Source organism: Phyllobates terribilis, unplaced genomic scaffold (assembly GCF_046119375.1).
Source record: "Phyllobates terribilis strain yellow unplaced genomic scaffold, ASM4611937v1 Scaffold_236__1_contigs__length_3049075, whole genome shotgun sequence".
Taxonomy (NCBI): domain Eukaryota; kingdom Metazoa; phylum Chordata; class Amphibia; order Anura; family Dendrobatidae; genus Phyllobates; species Phyllobates terribilis.
The window spans coordinates 2,918,129-2,939,296 of NW_027362996.1; the positions used below are offsets into that span (position 1 = coordinate 2,918,129).

The 21,168-nt window shown below is 45.6% G+C and overlaps 14 non-coding genes and 2 pseudogenes across 14 annotated transcripts; all 16 read left to right on the plus strand.

The window, feature by feature from the left end:
* The first annotated feature begins 767 nt into the window (after positions 1 to 767).
* On the plus strand, positions 768 to 958 carry LOC141216200 (U2 spliceosomal RNA). Its single transcript, XR_012285241.1, has one exon. It is a non-coding gene; the product is annotated as a U2 spliceosomal RNA (small nuclear RNA).
* A 1,122-nt stretch (positions 959 to 2,080) lies between these two features.
* LOC141216201 (U2 spliceosomal RNA) lies at positions 2,081 to 2,271 on the plus strand. Its single transcript, XR_012285242.1, has one exon. It is a non-coding gene; the product is annotated as a U2 spliceosomal RNA (small nuclear RNA).
* Positions 2,272 to 3,391: 1,120 nt separating this feature from the next.
* Positions 3,392 to 3,582, plus strand: LOC141216268 (U2 spliceosomal RNA). Its single transcript, XR_012285308.1, has one exon. It is a non-coding gene; the product is annotated as a U2 spliceosomal RNA (small nuclear RNA).
* Positions 3,583 to 4,707: 1,125 nt separating this feature from the next.
* Positions 4,708 to 4,898, plus strand: LOC141216202 (U2 spliceosomal RNA). Its single transcript, XR_012285243.1, has one exon. It is a non-coding gene; the product is annotated as a U2 spliceosomal RNA (small nuclear RNA).
* Positions 4,899 to 6,022: 1,124 nt separating this feature from the next.
* Positions 6,023 to 6,213, plus strand: LOC141216203 (U2 spliceosomal RNA). The gene has a single exon (XR_012285244.1). It is a non-coding gene; the product is annotated as a U2 spliceosomal RNA (small nuclear RNA).
* Positions 6,214 to 7,333: 1,120 nt separating this feature from the next.
* LOC141216466 (U2 spliceosomal RNA) lies at positions 7,334 to 7,524 on the plus strand. The gene has a single exon (XR_012285499.1). It is a non-coding gene; the product is annotated as a U2 spliceosomal RNA (small nuclear RNA).
* Positions 7,525 to 8,644: 1,120 nt separating this feature from the next.
* LOC141216985 (U2 spliceosomal RNA) lies at positions 8,645 to 8,736 on the plus strand (annotated as a pseudogene).
* A 789-nt stretch (positions 8,737 to 9,525) lies between these two features.
* On the plus strand, positions 9,526 to 9,705 carry LOC141216786 (U2 spliceosomal RNA; annotated as a pseudogene).
* Positions 9,706 to 10,825: 1,120 nt separating this feature from the next.
* Positions 10,826 to 11,016, plus strand: LOC141216446 (U2 spliceosomal RNA). Its single transcript, XR_012285480.1, has one exon. It is a non-coding gene; the product is annotated as a U2 spliceosomal RNA (small nuclear RNA).
* A 1,121-nt stretch (positions 11,017 to 12,137) lies between these two features.
* Positions 12,138 to 12,328, plus strand: LOC141216205 (U2 spliceosomal RNA). Its single transcript, XR_012285245.1, has one exon. It is a non-coding gene; the product is annotated as a U2 spliceosomal RNA (small nuclear RNA).
* Positions 12,329 to 13,450: 1,122 nt separating this feature from the next.
* On the plus strand, positions 13,451 to 13,641 carry LOC141216206 (U2 spliceosomal RNA). The gene has a single exon (XR_012285246.1). It is a non-coding gene; the product is annotated as a U2 spliceosomal RNA (small nuclear RNA).
* A 1,120-nt stretch (positions 13,642 to 14,761) lies between these two features.
* LOC141216207 (U2 spliceosomal RNA) lies at positions 14,762 to 14,952 on the plus strand. Its single transcript, XR_012285247.1, has one exon. It is a non-coding gene; the product is annotated as a U2 spliceosomal RNA (small nuclear RNA).
* Positions 14,953 to 16,070: 1,118 nt separating this feature from the next.
* On the plus strand, positions 16,071 to 16,261 carry LOC141216501 (U2 spliceosomal RNA). Its single transcript, XR_012285531.1, has one exon. It is a non-coding gene; the product is annotated as a U2 spliceosomal RNA (small nuclear RNA).
* Positions 16,262 to 17,381: 1,120 nt separating this feature from the next.
* On the plus strand, positions 17,382 to 17,572 carry LOC141216209 (U2 spliceosomal RNA). The gene has a single exon (XR_012285249.1). It is a non-coding gene; the product is annotated as a U2 spliceosomal RNA (small nuclear RNA).
* Positions 17,573 to 18,696: 1,124 nt separating this feature from the next.
* LOC141216210 (U2 spliceosomal RNA) lies at positions 18,697 to 18,887 on the plus strand. The gene has a single exon (XR_012285250.1). It is a non-coding gene; the product is annotated as a U2 spliceosomal RNA (small nuclear RNA).
* A 1,120-nt stretch (positions 18,888 to 20,007) lies between these two features.
* Positions 20,008 to 20,198, plus strand: LOC141216211 (U2 spliceosomal RNA). The gene has a single exon (XR_012285251.1). It is a non-coding gene; the product is annotated as a U2 spliceosomal RNA (small nuclear RNA).
* The last annotated feature ends 970 nt before the right edge of the window (positions 20,199 to 21,168 follow it).

A 21,168-nucleotide genomic window follows, 5' to 3' on the forward strand; every position in this document is an offset into this window, starting at 1 on the left:
ACACACACCATCTATTTAGCAAATGCCCTTGTTATCAACAGCAGCCTTTTAAACTCACCTGAGCTAACAGGTATGTGAGCTGGTTACTCTGCTGCGCTTAAAATTTCTTTTTTGGTTTGCTACAATGCCTTTTCTGAAACGTTGTCTCCCTCTGCTGGAACACTGACTTCTTTCATTTAATGCCTGCAGACTATAAAAGAGAAACCAACCCAAAAAGTTTGGTTGATTAGTCTGTGGCATTCTTTTAAACTGTTGCTTATGGCGGTCTCTGTGAGCTTCTCAGTGACATTCAGCCATCCAGGTATCCCGCCTGCAGTAGACGGAATGTGGCAATGGAACGCTGGCTGCGCGTGTCATAATAGGCTCTGAGCCTTTATATACCTGCGCACAGCAGCAGCCACCTTCAGTCTGCTGCTGGACAGCCAGCAGCAGCAGCAGCAGGAGAGGTAATTAATCAGCAACCCTCCTGCTAAGGGTAGACAGCTGCTCGTTCCACCCCCCCCCCCCGCCTTAATTGGTTCTCCTCCCTTCCAACGGTGTTGAGGCGGGTGGGAACAGCCGGGGGTTGAGGGTACTGTGCTAAAAGAGGTGGAGTTATGCAGATCTAAAACGCGTGGATTGCAGCAGCAGCAAGCCGAAAAGTGCAGGCATGTGAGGGATCTAGAGGTTGACAGCATGTCTTCTTAACGGGAGTCCAGGTGGCCATCTCCACAAATGGACTTTTCAGAATCCTTGGGTGGCACCGTAGTCGGAAACCAATTCTGGTTATCGCTTCTCGGCCTTTTGGCTAAGATCAAGTGTAGTATCTGTTCTTATCAGTTTAATATCTGATACGTCCCCTATCTGGGGACCATATATTAAATGGATTTTTAGAACAGGGAGATGGAAAAAGAGCTTGCTCTGTCCACTCCACGCATTGACCTGGTATTGCAGTATCTCCAGGACCGGTGCACCCCTTCTTCAATGCAGTTTCTAAAATCAGAAAGAATTGAATTCAATGCTTTTTGTTCATTTTGCTTGTTTGTCGGATTTTGGGATGGACTCTTTGGCTTTGCTTTTCTTCTCCTCATTGGATTTTTCATGTTAAAAGTTGCAGAAGCCAGATGACAAGCTCATTTTGGTTCAACTTCAGCAACTGTGCATTGCATTGCCATGTAATGTAATGTAATGCAATGCTATCTATCTAGCTCTCCCTCTATACTTCCTTTTGGATAAACAGACATATTAGGCAAGCATTTTGGAGCTTTCACCTAAATAACTACAGGTGGTGAGATAAGCTGCACAATATAATTGACCTTTCAGTATATTGTTGCACACACACCATCTATTTAGCAAATGCCCTTGTTATCAACAGCAGCCTTTTAAACTCACCTGAGCTAACAGGTATGTGAGCTGGTTACTCTGCTGCGCTTAAAATTTCTTTTTTGGTTTGCTACAATGCCTTTTCTGAAACGTTGTCTCCCTCTGCTGGAACACTGACTTCTTTCATTTAATGCCTGCAGACTATAAAAGAGAAACCAACCCAAAAAGTTTGGTTGATTAGTCTGTGGCATTCTTTTAAACTGTTGCTTATGGCGGTCTCTGTGAGCTTCTCAGTGACATTCAGCCATCCAGGTATCCCGCCTGCAGTAGACGGAATGTGGCAATGGAACGCTGGCTGCGCATGTCATAATAGGCTCTGAGCCTTTATATACCTGCGCACAGCAGCAGCCACCTTCAGTCTGCTGCTGGACAGCCAGCAGCAGCAGCAGCAGGAGAGGTAATTAATCAGCAACCCTCCTGCTAAGGGTAGACAGCTGCTCGTTCCACCCCCCCCCCCCGCCTTAATTGGTTCTCCTCCCTTCCAACGGTGTTGAGGCGGGTGGGAACAGCCGGGGGTTGAGGGTACTGTGCTAAAAGAGGTGGAGTTATGCAGATCTAAAACGCGTGGATTGCAGCAGCAGCAAGCCGAAAAGTGCAGGCATGTGAGGGATCTAGAGGTTGACAGCATGTCTTCTTAACGGGAGTCCAGGTGGCCATCTCCACAAATGGACTTTTCAGAATCCTTGGGTGGCACCGTAGTCGGAAACCAATTCTGGTTATCGCTTCTCGGCCTTTTGGCTAAGATCAAGTGTAGTATCTGTTCTTATCAGTTTAATATCTGATACGTCCCCTATCTGGGGACCATATATTAAATGGATTTTTAGAACAGGGAGATGGAAAAAGAGCTTGCTCTGTCCACTCCACGCATTGACCTGGTATTGCAGTATCTCCAGGACCGGTGCACCCCTTCTTTAATGCAGTTTCTAAAATCAGAAAGAATTGAATTCAATGCTTTTTGTTCATTTTGCTCGTTTGTCGGATTTTGGGATGGACTCTTTGGCTTTGCTTTTCTTCTCCTCATTGGATTTTTCATGTTAAAAGTTGCAGAAGCCAGATGACAAGCTCATTTTGGTTCAACTTCAGCAACTGTGCATTGCATTGCCATGTAATGTAATGTAATGCAATGCTATCTATCTAGCTCTCCCTCTATACTTCCTTTTGGATAAACAGACATATTAGGCAAGCATTTTGGAGCTTTCACCTAAATAACTACAGGTGGTGAGATAAGCTGCACAATATAATTGACCTTTCAGTATATTGTTGCACACACACCATCTATTTAGCAAATGCCCTTGTTATCAACAGCAGCCTTTTAAACTCACCTGAGCTAACAGGTATGTGAGCTGGTTACTCTGCTGCGCTTAAAATTTCTTTTTTGGTTTGCTACAATGCCTTTTCTGAAACGTTGTCTCCCTCTGCTGGAACACTGACTTCTTTCATTTAATGCCTGCAGACTATAAAAGAGAAACCAACCCAAAAAGTTTGGTTGATTAGTCTGTGGCATTCTTTTAAACTGTTGCTTATGGCGGTCTCTGTGAGCTTCTCAGTGACATTCAGCCATCCAGGTATCCCGCCTGCAGTAGACGGAATGTGGCAATGGAACGCTGGCTGCGCGTGTCATAATAGGCTCTGAGCCTTTATATACCTGCGCACAGCAGCAGCCACCTTCAGTCTGCTGCTGGACAGCCAGCAGCAGCAGCAGCAGGAGAGGTAATTAATCAGCAACCCTCCTGCTAAGGGTAGACAGCTGCTCGTCCCCCCCCCCCCCCGCCTTAATTGGTTCTCCTCCCTTCCAACGGTGTTGAGGCGGGTGGGAACAGCCGGGGGTTGAGGGTACTGTGCTAAAAGAGGTGGAGTTATGCAGATCTAAAACGCGTGGATTGCAGCAGCAGCAAGCCGAAAAGTGCAGGCATGTGAGGGATCTAGAGGTTGACAGCATGTCTTCTTAACGGGAGTCCAGGTGGCCATCTCCACAAATGGACTTTTCAGAATCCTTGGGTGGCACCGTAGTCGGAAACCAATTCTGGTTATCGCTTCTCGGCCTTTTGGCTAAGATCAAGTGTAGTATCTGTTCTTATCAGTTTAATATCTGATACGTCCCCTATCTGGGGACCATATATTAAATGGATTTTTAGAACAGGGAGATGGAAAAAGAGCTTGCTCTGTCCACTCCACGCATTGGCCTGGTATTGCATTATCTCCAGGACCGGTGCACCCCTTCTTTAATGCAGTTTCTAAAATCAGAAAGAATTGAATTCAATGCTTTTTGTTCATTTTGCTTGTTTGTCGGATTTTGGGATGGACTCTTTGGCTTTGCTTTTCTTCTCCTCATTGGATTTTTCATGTTAAAAGTTGCAGAAGCCAGATGACAAGCTCATTTTGGTTCAACTTCAGCAACTGTGCATTGCATTGCCATGTAATGTAATGTAATGCAATGCTATCTATCTAGCTCTCCCTCTATACTTCCTTTTGGATAAACAGACATATTAGGCAAGCATTTTGGAGCTTTCACCTAAATAACTACAGGTGGTGAGATAAGCTACACAATATAATTGACCTTTCAGTATATTGTTGCACACACACCATCTATTTAGCAAATGCCCTTGTTATCAACAGCAGCCTTTTAAACTCACCTGAGCTAACAGGTATGTGAGCTGGTTACTCTGCTGCGCTTAAAATTTCTTTTTTGGTTTGCTACAATGCCTTTTCTGAAACGTTGTCTCCCTCTGCTGGAACACTGACTTCTTTCATTTAATGCCTGCAGACTATAAAAGAGAAACCAACCCAAAAAGTTTGGTTGATTAGTCTGTGGCATTCTTTTAAACTGTTGCTTATGGCGGTCTCTGTGAGCTTCTCAGTGACATTCAGCCATCCAGGTATCCCGCCTGCAGTAGACGGAATGTGGCAATGGAACGCTGGCTGCGCGTGTCATAATAGGCTCTGAGCCTTTATATACCTGCGCACAGCAGCAGCCACCTTCAGTCTGCTGCTGGACAGCCAGCAGCAGCAGCAGCAGGAGAGGTAATTAATCAGCAACCCTCCTGCTAAGGGTAGACAGCTGCTCGTTCCACCCCCCCCCCCCCCCGCCTTAATTGGTTCTCCTCCCTTCCAACGGTGTTGAGGCGGATGGGAACAGCCGGGGGTTGAGGGTACTGTGCTAAAAGAGGTGGAGTTATGCAGATCTAAAACGCGTGGATTGCAGCAGCAGCAAGCCGAAAAGTGCAGGCATGTGAGGGATCTAGAGGTTGACAGCATGTTTTCTTAACGGGAGTCCAGGTGGCCATCTCCACAAATGGACTTTTCAGAATCCTTGGGTGGCACCGTAGTCGGAAACCAATTCTGGTTATCGCTTCTCGGCCTTTTGGCTAAGATCAAGTGTAGTATCTGTTCTTATCAGTTTAATATCTGATACGTCCCCTATCTGGGGACCATATATTAAATGGATTTTTAGAACAGGGAGATGGAAAAAGAGCTTGCTCTGTCCACTCCACGCATTGACCTGGTATTGCAGTATCTCCAGGACCGGTGCACCCCTTCTTTAATGCAGTTTCTAAAATCAGAAAGAATTGAATTCAATGCTTTTTGTTCATTTTGCTTGTTTGTCCGATTTTGGGATGGACTCTTTGGCTTTGCTTTTCTTCTCCTCATTGGATTTTTCATGTTAAAAGTTGCAGAAGCCAGATGACAAGCTCATTTTGGTTCAACTTCAGCAACTGTGCATTGCATTGCCATGTAATGTAATGTAATGCAATGCTATCTATCTAGCTCTCCCTCTATACTTCCTTTTGGATAAACAGACATATTAGGCAAGCATTTTGGAGCTTTCACCTAAATAACTACAGGTGGTGAGATAAGCTGCACAATATAATTGACCTTTCAGTATATTGTTGCACACACACCATCTATTTAGCAAATGCCCTTGTTATCAACAGCAGCCTTTTAAACTCACCTGAGCTAACAGGTATGTGAGCTGGTTACTCTGCTGCGCTTAAAATTTCTTTTTTGGTTTGCTACAATGCCTTTTCTGAAACGTTGTCTCCCTCTGCTGGAACACTGACTTCTTTCATTTAATGCCTGCAGACTATAAAAGAGAAACCAACCCAAAAAGTTTGGTTGATTAGTCTGTGGCATTCTTTTAAACTGTTGCTTATGGCGGTCTCTGTGAGCTTCTCAGTGACATTCAGCCATCCAGGTATCCCGCCTGCAGTAGACGGAATGTGGCAATGGAACGCTGGCTGCGCGTGTCATAATAGGCTCTGAGCCTTTATATACCTGCGCACAGCAGCAGCCACCTTCAGTCTGCTGCTGGACAGCCAGCAGCAGCAGCAGCAGGAGAGGTAATTAATCAGCAACCCTCCTGCTAAGGGTAGACAGCTGCTCGTTCCACCCACCCCCCCCCCGCCTTAATTGGTTCTCCTCCCTTCCAACGGTGTTGAGGCGGGTGGGAACAGCCGGGGGTTGAGGGTACTGTGCTAAAAGAGGTGGAGTTATGCAGATCTAAAACGCGTGGATTGCAGCAGCAGCAAGCCGAAAAGTGCAGGCATGTGAGGGATCTAGAGGTTGACAGCATGTCTTCTTAACGGGAGTCCAGGTGGCCATCTCCACAAATGGACTTTTCAGAATCCTTGGGTGGCACCGTAGTCGGAAACCAATTCTGGTTATCGCTTCTCGGCCTTTTGGCTAAGATCAAGTGTAGTATCTGTTCTTATCAGTTTAATATCTGATACGTCCCCTATCTGGGGACCATATATTAAATGGATTTTTAGAACAGGGAGATGGAAAAAGAGCTTGCTCTGTCCACTCCACGCATTGACCTGGTATTGCAGTATCTCCAGGACCGGTGCACCCCTTCTTTAATGCAGTTTCTAAAATCAGAAAGAATTGAATTCAATGCTTTTTGTTCATTTTGCTTGTTTGTCGGATTTTGGGATGGACTCTTTGGCTTTGCTTTTCTTCTCCTCATTGGATTTTTCATGTTAAAAGTTGCAGAAGCCAGATGACAAGCTCATTTTGGTTCAACTTCAGCAACTGTGCATTGCATTGCCATGTAATGTAATGTAATGCAATGCTATCTATCTAGCTCTCCCTCTATACTTCCTTTTGGATAAACAGACATATTAGGCAAGCATTTTGGAGCTTTCACCTAAATAACTACAGGTGGTGAGATAAGCTGCACAATATAATTGACCTTTCAGTATATTGTTGCACACACACCATCTATTTAGCAAATGCCCTTGTTATCAACAGCAGCCTTTTAAACTCACCTGAGCTAACAGGTATGTGAGCTGGTTACTCTGCTGCGCTTAAAATTTCTTTTTTGGTTTGCTACAATGCCTTTTCTGAAACGTTGTCTCCCTCTGCTGGAACACTGACTTCTTTCATTTAATGCCTGCAGACTATAAAAGAGAAACCAACCCAAAAAGTTTGGTTGATTAGTCTGTGGCATTCTTTTAAACTGTTGCTTATGGCGGTCTCTGTGAGCTTCTCAGTGACATTCAGCCATCCAGGTATCCCGCCTGCAGTAGACGGAATGTGGCAATGGAACGCTGGCTGCGCGTGTCATAATAGGCTCTGAGCCTTTATATACCTGCGCACAGCAGCAGCCACCTTCAGTCTGCTGCTGGACAGCCAGCAGCAGCAGCAGCAGGAGAGGTAATTAATCAGCAACCCTCCTGCTAAGGGTAGACAGCTGCTCGTTCCACCCCCCCCCCACCTTAATTGGTTCTCCTCCCTTCCAACGGTGTTGAGGCGGGTGGGAACAACCGGGGGTTGAGGGTACTGTGCTAAAAGAGGTGGAGTTATGCAGATCTAAAACGCGTGGATTGCAGCAGCAGCAAGCCGAAAAGTGCAGGCATGTGAGGGATCTAGAGGTTGACAGCATGTCTTCTTAACGGGAGTCCAGGTGGCCATCTCCACAAATGGACTTTTCAGAATCCTTGGGTGGCACCGTAGTCGGAAACCAATTCTGGTTATCGCTTCTCGGCCTTTTGGCTAAGATCAAGTGTAGTATCTGTTCTTATCAGTTTAATATCTGATACATCCCCTATCTGGGGACCATATATTAAATGGATTTTTAGAACAGGGAGATGGAAAAAGAGCTTGCTCTGTCCACTCCACGCATTGACCTGGTATTGCAGTATCTCCAGGACCGGTGCACCCCTTCTTTAATGCAGTTTCTAAAATCAGAAAGAATTGAATTCAATGCTTTTTGTTCATTTTGCTTGTTTGTCGGATTTTGGGATGGACTCTTTGGCTTTGCTTTTCTTCTCCTCATTGGATTTTTCATGTTAAAAGTTGCAGAAGCCAGTTGACAAGCTCATTTTGGTTCAACTTCAGCAACTGTGCATTGCATTGCCATGTAATGTAATGTAATGCAATGCTATCTATCTAGCTCTCCCTCTATACTTCCTTTTGGATAAACAGACATATTAGGCAAGCATTTTGGAGCTTTCACCTAAATAACTACAGGTGGTGAGATAAGCTGCACAATATAATTGACCTTTCAGTATATTGTTGCACACACACCATCTATTTAGCAAATGCCCTTGTTATCAACAGCAGCCTTTTAAACTCACCTGAGCTAACAGGTATGTGAGCTGGTTACTCTGCTGCGCTTAAAATTTCTTTTTTGGTTTGCTACAATGCCTTTTCTGAAACGTTGTCTCCCTCTGCTGGAACACTGACTTCTTTCATTTAATGCCTGCAGACTATAAAAGAGAAACCAACCCAAAAAGTTTGGTTGATTAGTCTGTGGCATTCTTTTAAACTGTTGCTTATGGCGGTCTCTGTGAGCTTCTCAGTGACATTCAGCCATCCAGGTATCCCGCCTGCAGTAGACGGAATGTGGCAATGGAACGCTGGCTGCGCGTGTCATAATAGGCTCTGAGCCTTTATATACCTGCGCACAGCAGCAGCCACCTTCAGTCTGCTGCTGGACAGCCAGCAGCAGCAGCAGCAGGAGAGGTAATTAATCAGCAACCCTCCTGCTAAGGGTAGACAGCTGCTCGTTCCACCCCCCCCCCGCCTTAATTGGTTCTCCTCCCTTCCAACGGTGTTGAGGCGGGTGGGAACAGCCGGGGGTTGAGGGTACTGTGCTAAAAGAGGTGGAGTTATGCAGATCTAAAACGCGTGGATTGCAGCAGCCGCAAACCGAAAAGTGCAGGCATGTGAGGGATCTAGAGGTTGACAGCATGTCTTCTTAACGGGAGTCCAGGTGGCCATCTCCACAAATGGACTTTTCAGAATCCTTGGGTGGCACCGTAGTCGGAAACCAATTCTGGTTATCGCTTCTCGGCCTTTTGGCTAAGATCAAGTGTAGTATCTTTCGAAAAGGCGGTTTTGGATGTTGGCCGCCCTAGTAGATTGATACATTATGCACACTGGGGTTTAGGCGCTTGTTAGTACGCCAGGTGGCTAATATAGTCATCTGGTGGAAAGCATGGCCCCCCAGGATCGACGCCATTGGGCCGGGGAAGATCGAAAGCCCGAAGTGTGAAGTGCCCCAGGAGTGGTGACCCTGGGGTGCCTTAACTCACTGGGATTGGGAACCCCACTTGAGTTTATGGCACATTTGCACAAGCACTTCAAATTTTCTTTCTTCGCACACACCCTTATTCCGGGCCTTCTGGCCTTAGGATGGGGAATTTTTCAATTCCCGGTCGAAGGTCCGGGCAGTATTATACTGTGAAACCTTCACTATTTATTTAATTTCTTTGTCACTGTGTGTCCACTTATTCACGTGTGTCACGTCCTACTAGGATTTTGTCGGGATGCGGTTCCCTTACGGGTTCCTCTCTTGGTAGGTCTAGGGGGGGAGTGTGTGGCCATCAGGTTCCGCTCCCCCCTGAACCCCCCTGGCTCTCCTCTTTCGGGAGGAGAGCGTTGTTGGCTCCCCTCTTCCGGGAGGGGAGCACAGTCTTTGGCTCCCAGTGCCTTGCTCGGGTGAGAACTCGGGCAGGTGCTGGGGGTAAGATTGGGTCGCCTCTGGCTTCGGCTGGAGGTGGCTTTTTGTCCCTGTTCCTCGCTGTGGCCTTTTGGCTCGGAGGGACGGGGAATGGTTTGGGGGACCCTTCTCCTTTTGGAGAGGGTTTCAAGAAGACCAGCATCCTAGTGCACTTTTTTTGTGGCACTTGTCACTTTTTTAAGCGCACTCGGGTTTTGTACACGAATTCGGGCTTTCGATAGAAAAAATCTGTTCTTATCAGTTTAATATCTGATACGTCCCCTATCTGGGGACCATATATTAAATGGATTTTTAGAACAGGGAGATGGAAAAAGAGCTTGCTCTGTCCACTCCACGCATTGACCTGGTATTGCAGTATCTCCAGGACCGGTGCACCCCTTCTTTAATGCAGTTTCTAAAATCAGAAATAATTGAATTCAATGCTTTTTGTTCATTTTGCTTGTTTGTCGGATTTTGGGATGGACTCTTTGGCTTTGCTTTTCTTCTCCTCATTGGATTTTTCATGTTAAAAGTTGCAGAAGCCAGATGACAAGCTCATTTTGGTTCAACTTCAGCAACTGTGCATTGCATTGCCATGTAATGTAATGTAATGCAATGCTATCTATCTAGCTCTCCCTCTATACTTCCTTTTGGATAAACAGACATATTAGGCAAGCATTTTGGAGCTTTCACCTAAATAACTACAGGTGGTGAGATAAGCTGCACAATATAATTGACCTTTCAGTATATTGTTGCACACACACCATCTATTTAGCAAATGCCCTTCTTATCAACAGCAGCCTTTTAAACTCACCTGAGCTAACAGGTATGTGAGCTGGTTACTCTGCTGCGCTTAAAATTTCTTTTTTGGTTTGCTACAATGCCTTTTCTGAAACGTTGTCTCCCTCTGCTGGAACACTGACTTCTTTCATTTAATGCCTGCAGACTATAAAAGAGAAACCAACCCAAAAAGTTTGGTTGATTAGTCTGTGGCATTCTTTTAAACTGTTGCTTATGGCGGTCTCTGTGAGCTTCTCAGTGACATTCAGCCATCCAGGTATCCCGCCTGCAGTAGACGGAATGTGGCAATGGAACGCTGGCTGCGCGTGTCATAATAGGCTCTGAGCCTTTATATACCTGCGCACAGCAGCAGCCACCTTCAGTCTGCTGCTGGACAGCCAGCAGCAGCAGCAGCAGGAGAGGTAATTAATCAGCAACCCTCCTGCTAAGGGTAGACAGCTGCTCGTTCCACCCCCCCCCCGCCTTAATTGGTTCTCCTCCCTTCCAACGGTGTTGAGGCGGGTGGGAACAGCCGGGGGTTGAGGGTACTGTGCTAAAAGAGGTGGAGTTATGCAGATCTAAAACGCGTGGATTGCAGCAGCAGCAAGCCGAAAAGTGCAGGCATGTGAGGGATCTAGAGGTTGACAGCATGTCTTCTTAACGGGAGTCCAGGTGGCCATCTCCACAAATGGACTTTTCAGAATCCTTGGGTGGCACCGTAGTCGGAAACCAATTCTGGTTATCGCTTCTCGGCCTTTTGGCTAAGATCAAGTGTAGTATCTGTTCTTATCAGTTTAATATCTGATACGTCCCCTATCTGGGGACCATATATTAAATGGATTTTTAGAACAGGGAGATGGAAAAAGAGCTTGCTCTGTCCACTCCACGCATTGACCTGGTATTGTAGTATCTCCAGGACCGGTGCACCCCTTCTTTAATGCAGTTTCTAAAATCAGAAAGAATTGAATTCAATGCTTTTTGTTCATTTTGCTTGTTTGTCGGATTTTGGGATGGACTCTTTGGCTTTGCTTTTCTTCTCCTCATTGGATTTTTCATGTTAAAAGTTGCAGAAGCCAGATGACAAGCTCATTTTGGTTCAACTTCAGCAACTGTGCATTGCATTGCCATGTAATGTAATGTAATGCAATGCTATCTATCTAGCTCTCCCTCTATACTTCCTTTTGGATAAACAGACATATTAGGCAAGCATTTTGGAGCTTTCACCTAAATAACTACAGGTGGTGAGATAAGCTGAACAATATAATTGACCTTTCAGTATATTGTTGCACACACACCATCTATTTAGCAAATGCCCTTGTTATCAACAGCAGCCTTTTAAACTCACCTGAGCTAACAGGTATGTGAGCTGGTTACTCTGCTGCGCTTAAAATTTCTTTTTTGGTTTGCTACAATGCCTTTTCTGAAACGTTGTCTCCCTCTGCTGGAACACTGACTTCTTTCATTTAATGCCTGCAGACTATAAAAGAGAAACCAACCCAAAAAGTTTGGTTGATTAGTCTGTGGCATTCTTTTAAACTGTTGCTTATGGCGGTCTCTGTGAGCTTCTCAGTGACATTCAGCCATCCAGGTATCCCGCCTGCAGTAGACGGAATGTGGCAATGGAACGCTGGCTGCGCGTGTCATAATAGGCTCTGAGCCTTTATATACCTGCGCACAGCAGCAGCCACCTTCAGTCTGCTGCTGGACAGCCAGCAGCAGCAGCAGCAGGAGAGGTAATTAATCAGCAACCCTCCTGCTAAGGGTAGACAGCTGCTCGTTCCACCCCCCCCCCCGCCTTAATTGGTTCTCCTCCCTTCCAACGGTGTTGAGGCGGTTGGGAACAGCCGGGGGTTGAGGGTACTGTGCTAAAAGAGGTGGAGTTATGCAGATCTAAAACGCGTGGATTGCAGCAGCAGCAAGCCGAAAAGTGCAGGCATGTGAGGGATCTAGAGGTTGACAGCATGTCTTCTTAACGGGAGTCCAGGTGGCCATCTCCACAAATGGACTTTTCAGAATCCTTGGGTGGCACCGTAGTCGGAAACGAATTCTGGTTATCGCTTCTCGGCCTTTTGGCTAAGATCAAGTGTAGTATCTGTTCTTATCAGTTTAATATCTGATACGTCCCCTATCTGGGGACCATATATTAAATGGATTTTTAGAACAGGGAGATGGAAAAAGAGCTTGCTCTGTCCACTCCACGCATTGACCTGGTATTGCAGTATCTCCAGGACCGGTGCACCCCTTCTTTAATGCAGTTTCTAAAATCAGAAAGAATTGAATTCAATGCTTTTTGTTCATTTTGCTTGTTTGTCGGATTTTGGGATGGACTCTTTGGCTTTGCTTTTCTTCTCCTCATTGGATTTTTCATGTTAAAAGTTGCAGAAGCCAGATGACAAGCTCATTTTGGTTCAACTTCAGCAACTGTGCATTGCATTGCCATGTAATGTAATGTAATGCAATGCTATCTATCTAGCTCTCCCTCTATACTTCCTTTTGGATAAACAGACATATTAGGCAAGCATTTTGGAGCTTTCACCTAAATAACTACAGGTGGTGAGATAAGCTGCACAATATAATTGACCTTTCAGTATATTGTTGCACACACACCATCTATTTAGCAAATGCCCTTGTTATCAACAGCAGCCTTTTAAACTCACCTGAGCTAACAGGTATGTGAGCTGGTTACTCTGCTGCGCTTAAAATTTCTTTTTTGGTTTGCTACAATGCCTTTTCTGAAACGTTGTCTCCCTCTGCTGGAACACTGACTTCTTTCATTTAATGCCTGCAGACTATAAAAGAGAAACCAACCCAAAAAGTTTGGTTGATTAGTCTGTGGCATTCTTTTAAACTGTTGCTTATGGCGGTCTCTGTGAGCTTCTCAGTGACATTCAGCCATCCAGGTATCCCGCCTGCAGTAGACGGAATGTGGCAATGGAACGCTGGCTGCGCGTGTCATAATAGGCTCTGAGCCTTTATATACCTGCGCACAGCAGCAGCCACCTTCAGTCTGCTGCCTGACAGCCAGCAGCAGCAGCAGCAGGAGAGGTAATTAATCAGCAACCCTCCTGCTAAGGGTAGACAGCTGCTCGTTCCACCCCCCCCCCCCGCCTTAATTGGTTCTCCTCCCTTCCAACGGTGTTGAGGCGGGTGGGAACAGCCGGGGGTTGAGGGTACTGTGCTAAAAGAGGTGGAGTTATGCAGATCTAAAACGCGTGGATTGCAGCAGCAGCAAGCCGAAAAGTGCAGGCATGTGAGGGATCTAGAGGTTGACAGCATGTCTTCTTAACGGGAGTCCAGGTGGCCATCTCCACAAATGGACTTTTCAGAATCCTTGGGTGGCACCGTAGTCGGAAACCAATTCTGGTTATCGCTTCTCGGCCTTTTGGCTAAGATCAAGTGTAGTATCTGTTCTTATCAGTTTAATATCTGATACGTCCCCTATCTGGGGACCATATATTAAATGGATTTTTAGAACAGGGAGATGGAAAAAGAGCTTGCTCTGTCCACTCCACGCATTGACCTGGTATTGCAGTATCTCCAGGACCGGTGCACCCCTTCTTTAATGCAGTTTCTAAAATCAGAAAGAATTGAATTCAATGCTTTTTGTTCATTTTGCTTGTTTGTCGGATTTTGGGATGGACTCTTTGGCTTTGCTTTTCTTCTCCTCATTGGATTTTTCATGTTAAAAGTTGCAGAAGCCAGATGACAAGCTCATTTTGGTTCAACTTCAGCAACTGTGCATTGCATTGCCATGTAATGTAATGTAATGCAATGCTATCTATCTAGCTCTCCCTCTATACTTCCTTTTGGATAAACAGACATATTAGGCAAGCATTTTGGAGCTTTCACCTAAATAACTACAGGTGGTGAGATAAGCTGCACAATATAATTGACCTTTCAGTATATTGTTGCACACACACCATCTATTTAGCAAATGCCCTTGTTATCAACAGCAGCCTTTTAAACTCACCTGAGCTAACAGGTATGTGAGCTGGTTACTCTGCTGCGCTTAAAATTTCTTTTTTGGTTTGCTACAATGCCTTTTCTGAAACGTTGTCTCCCTCTGCTGGAACACTGACTTCTTTCATTTAATGCCTGCAGACTATAAAAGAGAAACCAACCCAAAAAGTTTGGTTGATTAGTCTGTGGCATTCTTTTAAACTGTTGCTTATGGCGGTCTCTGTGAGCTTCTCAGTGACATTCAGCCATCCAGGTATCCCGCCTGCAGTAGACGGAATGTGGCAATGGAACGCTGGCTGCGCGTGTCATAATAGGCTCTGAGCCTTTATATACCTGCGCACAGCAGCAGCCACCTTCAGTCTGCTGCTGGACAGCCAGCAGCAGCAGCAGCAGGAGAGGTAATTAATCAGCAACCCTCCTGCTAAGGGTAGACAGCTGCTCGTTCCACCCCCCCCCCGCCTTAATTGGTTCTCCTCCCTTCCAACGGTGTTGAGGCGGGTGGGAACAGCCGGGGGTTGAGGGTACTGTGCTAAAAGAGGTGGAGTTATGCAGATCTAAAACGCGTGGATTGCAGCAGCAGCAAGCCGAAAAGTGCAGGCATGTGAGGGATCTAGAGGTTGACAGCATGTCTTCTTAACGGGAGTCCAGGTGGCCATCTCCACAAATGGACTTTTCAGAATCCTTGGGTGGCACCGTAGTCGGAAACCAATTCTGGTTATCGCTTCTCGGCCTTTTGGCTAAGATCAAGTGTAGTATCTGTTCTTATCAGTTTAATATCTGATACGTCCCCTATCTGGGGACCATATATTAAATGGATTTTTAGAACAGGGAGATGGAAAAAGAGCTTGCTCTGTCCACTCCACGCATTGACCTGGTATTGCAGTATCTCCAGGACCGGTGCACCCCTTCTTTAATGCAGTTTCTAAAATCAGAAAGAATTGAATTCAATGCTTTTTGTTCATTTTGCTTGTTTGTCGGATTTTGGGATGGACTCTTTGGCTTTGCTTTTCTTCTCCTCATTGGATTTTTCATGTTAAAAGTTGCAGAAGCCAGATGACAAGCTCATTTTGGTTCAACTTCAGCAACTGTGCATTGCATTGCCATGTAATGTAATGTAATGCAATGCTATCTATCTAGCTCTCCCTCTATACTTCCTTTTGGATAAACAGACATATTAGGCAAGCATTTTGGAGCTTTCACCTAAATAACTACAGGTGGTGAGATAAGCTGCACAATATAATTGACCTTTCAGTATATTGTTGCACACACACCATCTATTTAGCAAATGCCCTTGTTATCAACAGCAGCCTTTTAAACTCACCTGAGCTAACAGGTATGTGAGCTGGTTACTCTGCTGCGCTTAAAATTTCTTTTTTGGTTTGCTACAATGCCTTTTCTGAAACGTTGTCTCCTTCTGCTGGAACACTGACTTCTTTCATTTAATGCCTGCAGACTATAAAAGAGAAACCAACCCAAAAAGTTTGGTTGATTAGTCTGTGGCATTCTTTTAAACTGTTGCTTATGGCGGTCTCTGTGAGCTTCTCAGTGACATTCAGCCATCCAGGTATCCCGCCTGCAGTAGACGGAATGTGGCAATGGAACGCTGGCTGCGCGTGTCATAATAGGCTCTGAGCCTTTATATACCTGCGCACAGCAGCAGCCACCTTCAGTCTGCTGCTGGACAGCCAGCAGCAGCAGCAGCAGGAGAGGTAATTAATCAGCAACCCTCCTGCTAAGGGTAGACAGCTGCTCGTTCCACCCCCCCCCCCGCCTTAATTGGTTCTCCCTTCCAACGGTGTTGAGGCGGGTGGGAACAGCCGGGGGTTGAGGGTACTGTGCTAAAAGAGGTGGAGTTATGCAGATCTAAAACGCGTGGATTGCAGCAGCAGCAAGCCGAAAAGTGCAGGCATGTGAGGGATCTAGAGGTTGACAGCATGTCTTCTTAACGGGAGTCCAGGTGGCCATCTCCACAAATGGACTTTTCAGAATCCTTGGGTGGCACCGTAGTCGGAAACCAATTCTGGTTATCGCTTCTCGGCCTTTTGGCTAAGATCAAGTGTAATATCTGTTCTTATCAGTTTAATATCTGATACGTCCCCTATCTGGGGACCATATATTAAATGGATTTTTAGAACAGGGAGATGGAAAAAGAGCTTGCTCTGTCCACTCCACGCATTGACCTGGTATTGCAGTATCTCCAGGACCGGTGCACCCCTTCTTTAATGCAGTTTCTAAAATCAGAAAGAATTGAATTCAATGCTTTTTGTTCATTTTGCTTGTTTGTCGGATTTTGGGATGGACTCTTTGGCTTTGCTTTTCTTCTCCTCATTGGATTTTTCATGTTAAAAGTTGCAGAAGCCAGATGACAAGCTCATTTTGGTTCAACTTCAGCAACTGTGCATTGCATTGCCATGTAATGTAATGTAATGCAATGCTATCTATCTAGCTCTCCCTCTATACTTCCTTTTGGATAAACAGACATATTAGGCAAGCATTTTGGAGCTTTCACCTAAATAACTACAGGTGGTGAGATAAGCTGCACAATATAATTGACCTTTCAGTATATTGTTGCACACACACCATATATTTAGCAAATGCCCTTGTTATCAACAGCAGCCTTTTAAACTCACCTGAGCTAACAGGTATGTGAGCTGGTTACTCTGCTGCGCTTAAAATTTCTTTTTTGGTTTGCTACAATGCCTTTTCTGAAACGTTGTCTCCCTCTGCTGGAACACTGACTTCTTTCATTTAATGCCTGCAGACTATAAAAGAGAAACCAACCCAAAAAGTTTGGTTGATTAGTCTGTGGCATTCTTTTAAACTGTTGCTTATGGCGGTCTCTGTGAGCTTCTCAGTGACATTCAGCCATCCAGGTATCCCGCCTGCAGTAGACGGAATGTGGCAATGGAACGCTGGCTGCGCGTGTCATAATAGGCTCTGAGCCTTTATATACCTGCGCACAGCAGCAGCCACCTTCAGTCTGCTGCTGGACAGCCAGCAGCAGCAGCAGCAGGAGAGGTAATTAATCAGCAACCCTCCTGCTAAGGGTAGACAGCTGCTCGTTCCACCCCCCCCCCGCCTTAATTGGTTCTCCTCCCTTCCAACGGTGTTGAGGCGGGTGGGAACAGCCGGGGGTTGAGGGTACTGTGCTAAAAGAGGTGGAGTTATGCAGATCTAAAACGCGTGGATTGCAGCAGCAGCAAGCCGAAAAGTGCAGGCATGTGAGGGATCTAGAGGTTGACAGCATGTCTTCTTAACGGGAGTCCAGGTGGCCATCTCCACAAATGGACTTTTCAGAATCCTTGGGTGGCACCGTAGTCGGAAACCAATTCTGGTTATCGCTTCTCGGCCTTTTGGCTAAGATCAAGTGTAGTATCTGTTCTTATCAGTTTAATATCTGATACGTCCCCTATCTGGGGACCATATATTAAATGGATTTTTAGAACAGGGAGATGGAAAAAGAGCTTGCTCTGTCCACTCCACGCATTGACCTGGTATTGCAGTATCTCCAGGACCGGTGCACCCCTTCTTTAATGCAGTTTCTAAAATCAGAAAGAATTGAATTCAATGCTTTTTGTTCATTTTGCTTGTTTGTCGGATTTTGGGATGGACTCTTTGGCTTTGCTTTTCTTCTCCTCATTGGATTTTTCATGTTAAAAGTTGCAGAAGCCAGATGACAAGCTCATTTTGGTTCAACTTCAGCAACTGTGCATTGCATTGCCATGTAATGTAATGTAATGCAATGCTATCTATCTAGCTCTCCCTCTATACTTCCTTTTGGATAAACAGACATATTAGGCAAGCATTTTGGAGCTTTCACCTAAATAACTACAGGTGGTGAGATAAGCTGCACAATATAATTGACCTTTCAGTATATTGTTGCACACACACCATCTATTTAGCAAATGCCCTTGTTATCAACAGCAGCCTTTTAAACTCACCTGAGCTAACAGGTATGTGAGCTGGTTACTCTGCTGCGCTTAAAATTTCTTTTTTGGTTTGCTACAATGCCTTTTCTGAAACGTTGTCTCCCTCTGCTGGAACACTGACTTCTTTCATTTAATGCCTGCAGACTTTAAAAGAGAAACCAACCCAAAAAGTTTGGTTGATTAGTCTGTGGCATTCTTTTAATCTGTTGCTTATGGCGGTCTCTGTGAGCTTCTCAGTGACATTCAGCCATCCAGGTATCCCGCCTGCAGTAGACGGAATGTGGCAATGGAACGCTGGCTGCGCGTGTCATAATAGGCTCTGAGCCTTTATATACCTGCGCACAGCAGCAGCCACCTTCAGTCTGCTGCTGGACAGCCAGCAGCAGCAGCAGCAGGAGAGGTAATTAATCAGCAACCCTCCTGCTAAGGGTAGACAGCTGCTCGTTCCACCCCCCCCCCCCCCGCCTTAATTGGTTCTCCTCCCTTCCAACGGTGTTGAGGCGGGTGGGAACAGCCGGGGGTTGAGGGTACTGTGCTAAAAGAGGTGGAGTTATGCAGATCTAAAACGCGTGGATTGCAGCAGCAGCAAGCCGAAAAGTGCAGGCATGTGAGGGATCTAGAGGTTGACAGCATGTCTTCTTAACGGGAGTCCAGGTGGCCATCTCCACAAATGGACTTTTCAGAATCCTTGGGTGGCACCGTAGTCGGAAACCAATTCTGGTTATCGCTTCTCGGCCTTTTGGCTAAGATCAAGTGTAGTATCTGTTCTTATCAGTTTAATATCTGATACGTCCCCTATCTGGGGACCATATATTAAATGGATTTTTAGAACAGGGAGATGGAAAAAGAGCTTGCTCTGTCCACTCCACGCATTGACCTGGTATTGCAGTATCTCCAGGACCGGTGCACCCCTTCTTTAATGCAGTTTCTAAAATCAGAAAGAATTGAATTCAATGCTTTTTGTTCATTTTGCTTGTTTGTCGGATTTTGGGATGGACTCTTTGGCTTTGCTTTTCTTCTCCTCATTGGATTTTTCATGTTAAAAGTTGCAGAAGCCAGATGACAAGCTCATTTTGGTTCAACTTCAGCAACTGTGCATTGCATTGCCATGTAATGTAATGTAATGCAATGCTATCTATCTAGCTCTCCCTCTATACTTCCTTTTGGATAAACAGACATATTAGGCAAGCATTTTGGAGCTTTCACCTAAATAACTACAGGTGGTGAGATAAGCTGCACAATATAATTGACCTTTCAGTATATTGTTGCACACACACCATCTATTTAGCAAATGCCCTTGTTATCAACAGCAGCCTTTTAAACTCACCTGAGCTAACAGGTATGTGAGCTGGTTACTCTGCTGCGCTTAAAATTTCTTTTTTGGTTTGCTACAATGCCTTTTCTGAAACGTTGTCTCCCTCTGCTGGAACACTGACTTCTTTCATTTAATGCCTGCAGACTATAAAAGAGAAACCAACCCAAAAAGTTTGGTTGATTAGTCTGTGGCATTCTTTTAAACTGTTGCTTATGGCGGTCTCTGTGAGCTTCTCAGTGACATTCAGCCATCCAGGTATCCCGCCTGCAGTAGACGGAATGTGGCAATGGAACGCTGGCTGCGCGTGTCATAATAGGCTCTGAGCCTTTATATACCTGCGCACAGCAGCAGCCACCTTCAGTCTGCTGCTGGACAGCCAGCAGCAGCAGCAGCAGGAGAGGTAATTAATCAGCAACCCTCCTGCTAAGGGTAGACAGCTGCTCGTTCCACCCCCCCCCCGCCTTAATTGGTTCTCCTCCCTTCCAACGGTGTTGAGGCGGGTGGGAACAGCCGGGGGTTGAGGGTACTGTGCTAAAAGAGGTGGAGTTATGCAGATCTAAAACGCGTGGATTGCAGCAGCAGCAAGCCGAAAAGTGCAGGCATGTGAGGGATCTAGAGGTTGACAGCATGTCTTCTTAACGGGAGTCCAGGTGGCCATCTCCACAAATGGACTTTTCAGAATCCTTGGGTGGCACCGTAGTCGGAAACCAATTCTGGTTATCGCTTCTCGGCCTTTTGGCTAAGATCAAGTGTAGTATCTGTTCTTATCAGTTTAATATCTGATACGTCCCCTATCTGGGGACCATATATTAAATGGATTTTTAGAACAGGGAGATGGAAAAAGAGCTTGCTCTGTCCACTCCACGCATTGACCTGGTATTGCAGTATCTCCAGGACCGGTGCACCCCTTCTTTAATGCAGTTTCTAAAATCAGAAAGAATTGAATTCAATGCTTTTTGTTCATTTTGCTTGTTTGTCGGATTTTGGGATGGACTCTTTGGCTTTGCTTTTCTTCTCCTCATTGGATTTTTCATGTTAAAAGTTGCAGAAGCCAGATGACAAGCTCATTTTGGTTCAACTTCAGCAACTGTGCATTGCATTGCCATGTAATGTAATGTAATGCAATGCTATCTATCTAGCTCTCCCTCTATACTTCCTTTTGGATAAACAGACATATTAGGCAAGCATTTTGGAGCTTTCACCTAAATAACTACAGGTGGTGAGATAAGCTGCACAATATAATTGACCTTTCAGTATATTGTTGCACACACACCATCTATTTAGCAAATGCCCTTGTTATCAACAGCAGCCTTTTAAACTCACCTGAGCTAACAGGTATGTGAGCTGGTTACTCTGCTGCGCTTAAAATTTCTTTTTTGGTTTGCTACAATGCCTTTTCTGAAACGTTGTCTCCCTCTGCTGGAACACTGACTTCTTTCATTTAATGCCTGCAGACTTTAAAAGAGAAACCAACCCAAAAAGTTTGGTTGATTAGTCTGTGGCATTCTTTTAATCTGTTGCTTATGGCGGTCTCTGTGAGCTTCTCAGTGACATTCAGCCATCCAGGTATCCCGCCTGCAGTAGACGGAATGTGGCAATGGAACGCTGGCTGCGCGTGTCATAATAGGCTCTGAGCCTTTATATACCTGCGCACAGCAGCAGCCATCTTCAGTCTGCTGCTGGACAGCCAGCAGCAGCAGCAGCAGGAGAGGTAATTAATCAGCAACCCTCCTGCTAAGGGTAGACAGCTGCTCGTTCCACCCCCCCCCCCCCGCCTTAATTGGTTCTCCTCCCTTCCAACGGTGTTGAGGCGGGTGGGAACAGCCGGGGGTTGAGGGTACTGTGCTAAAAGAGGTGGAGTTATGCAGATCTAAAACGCG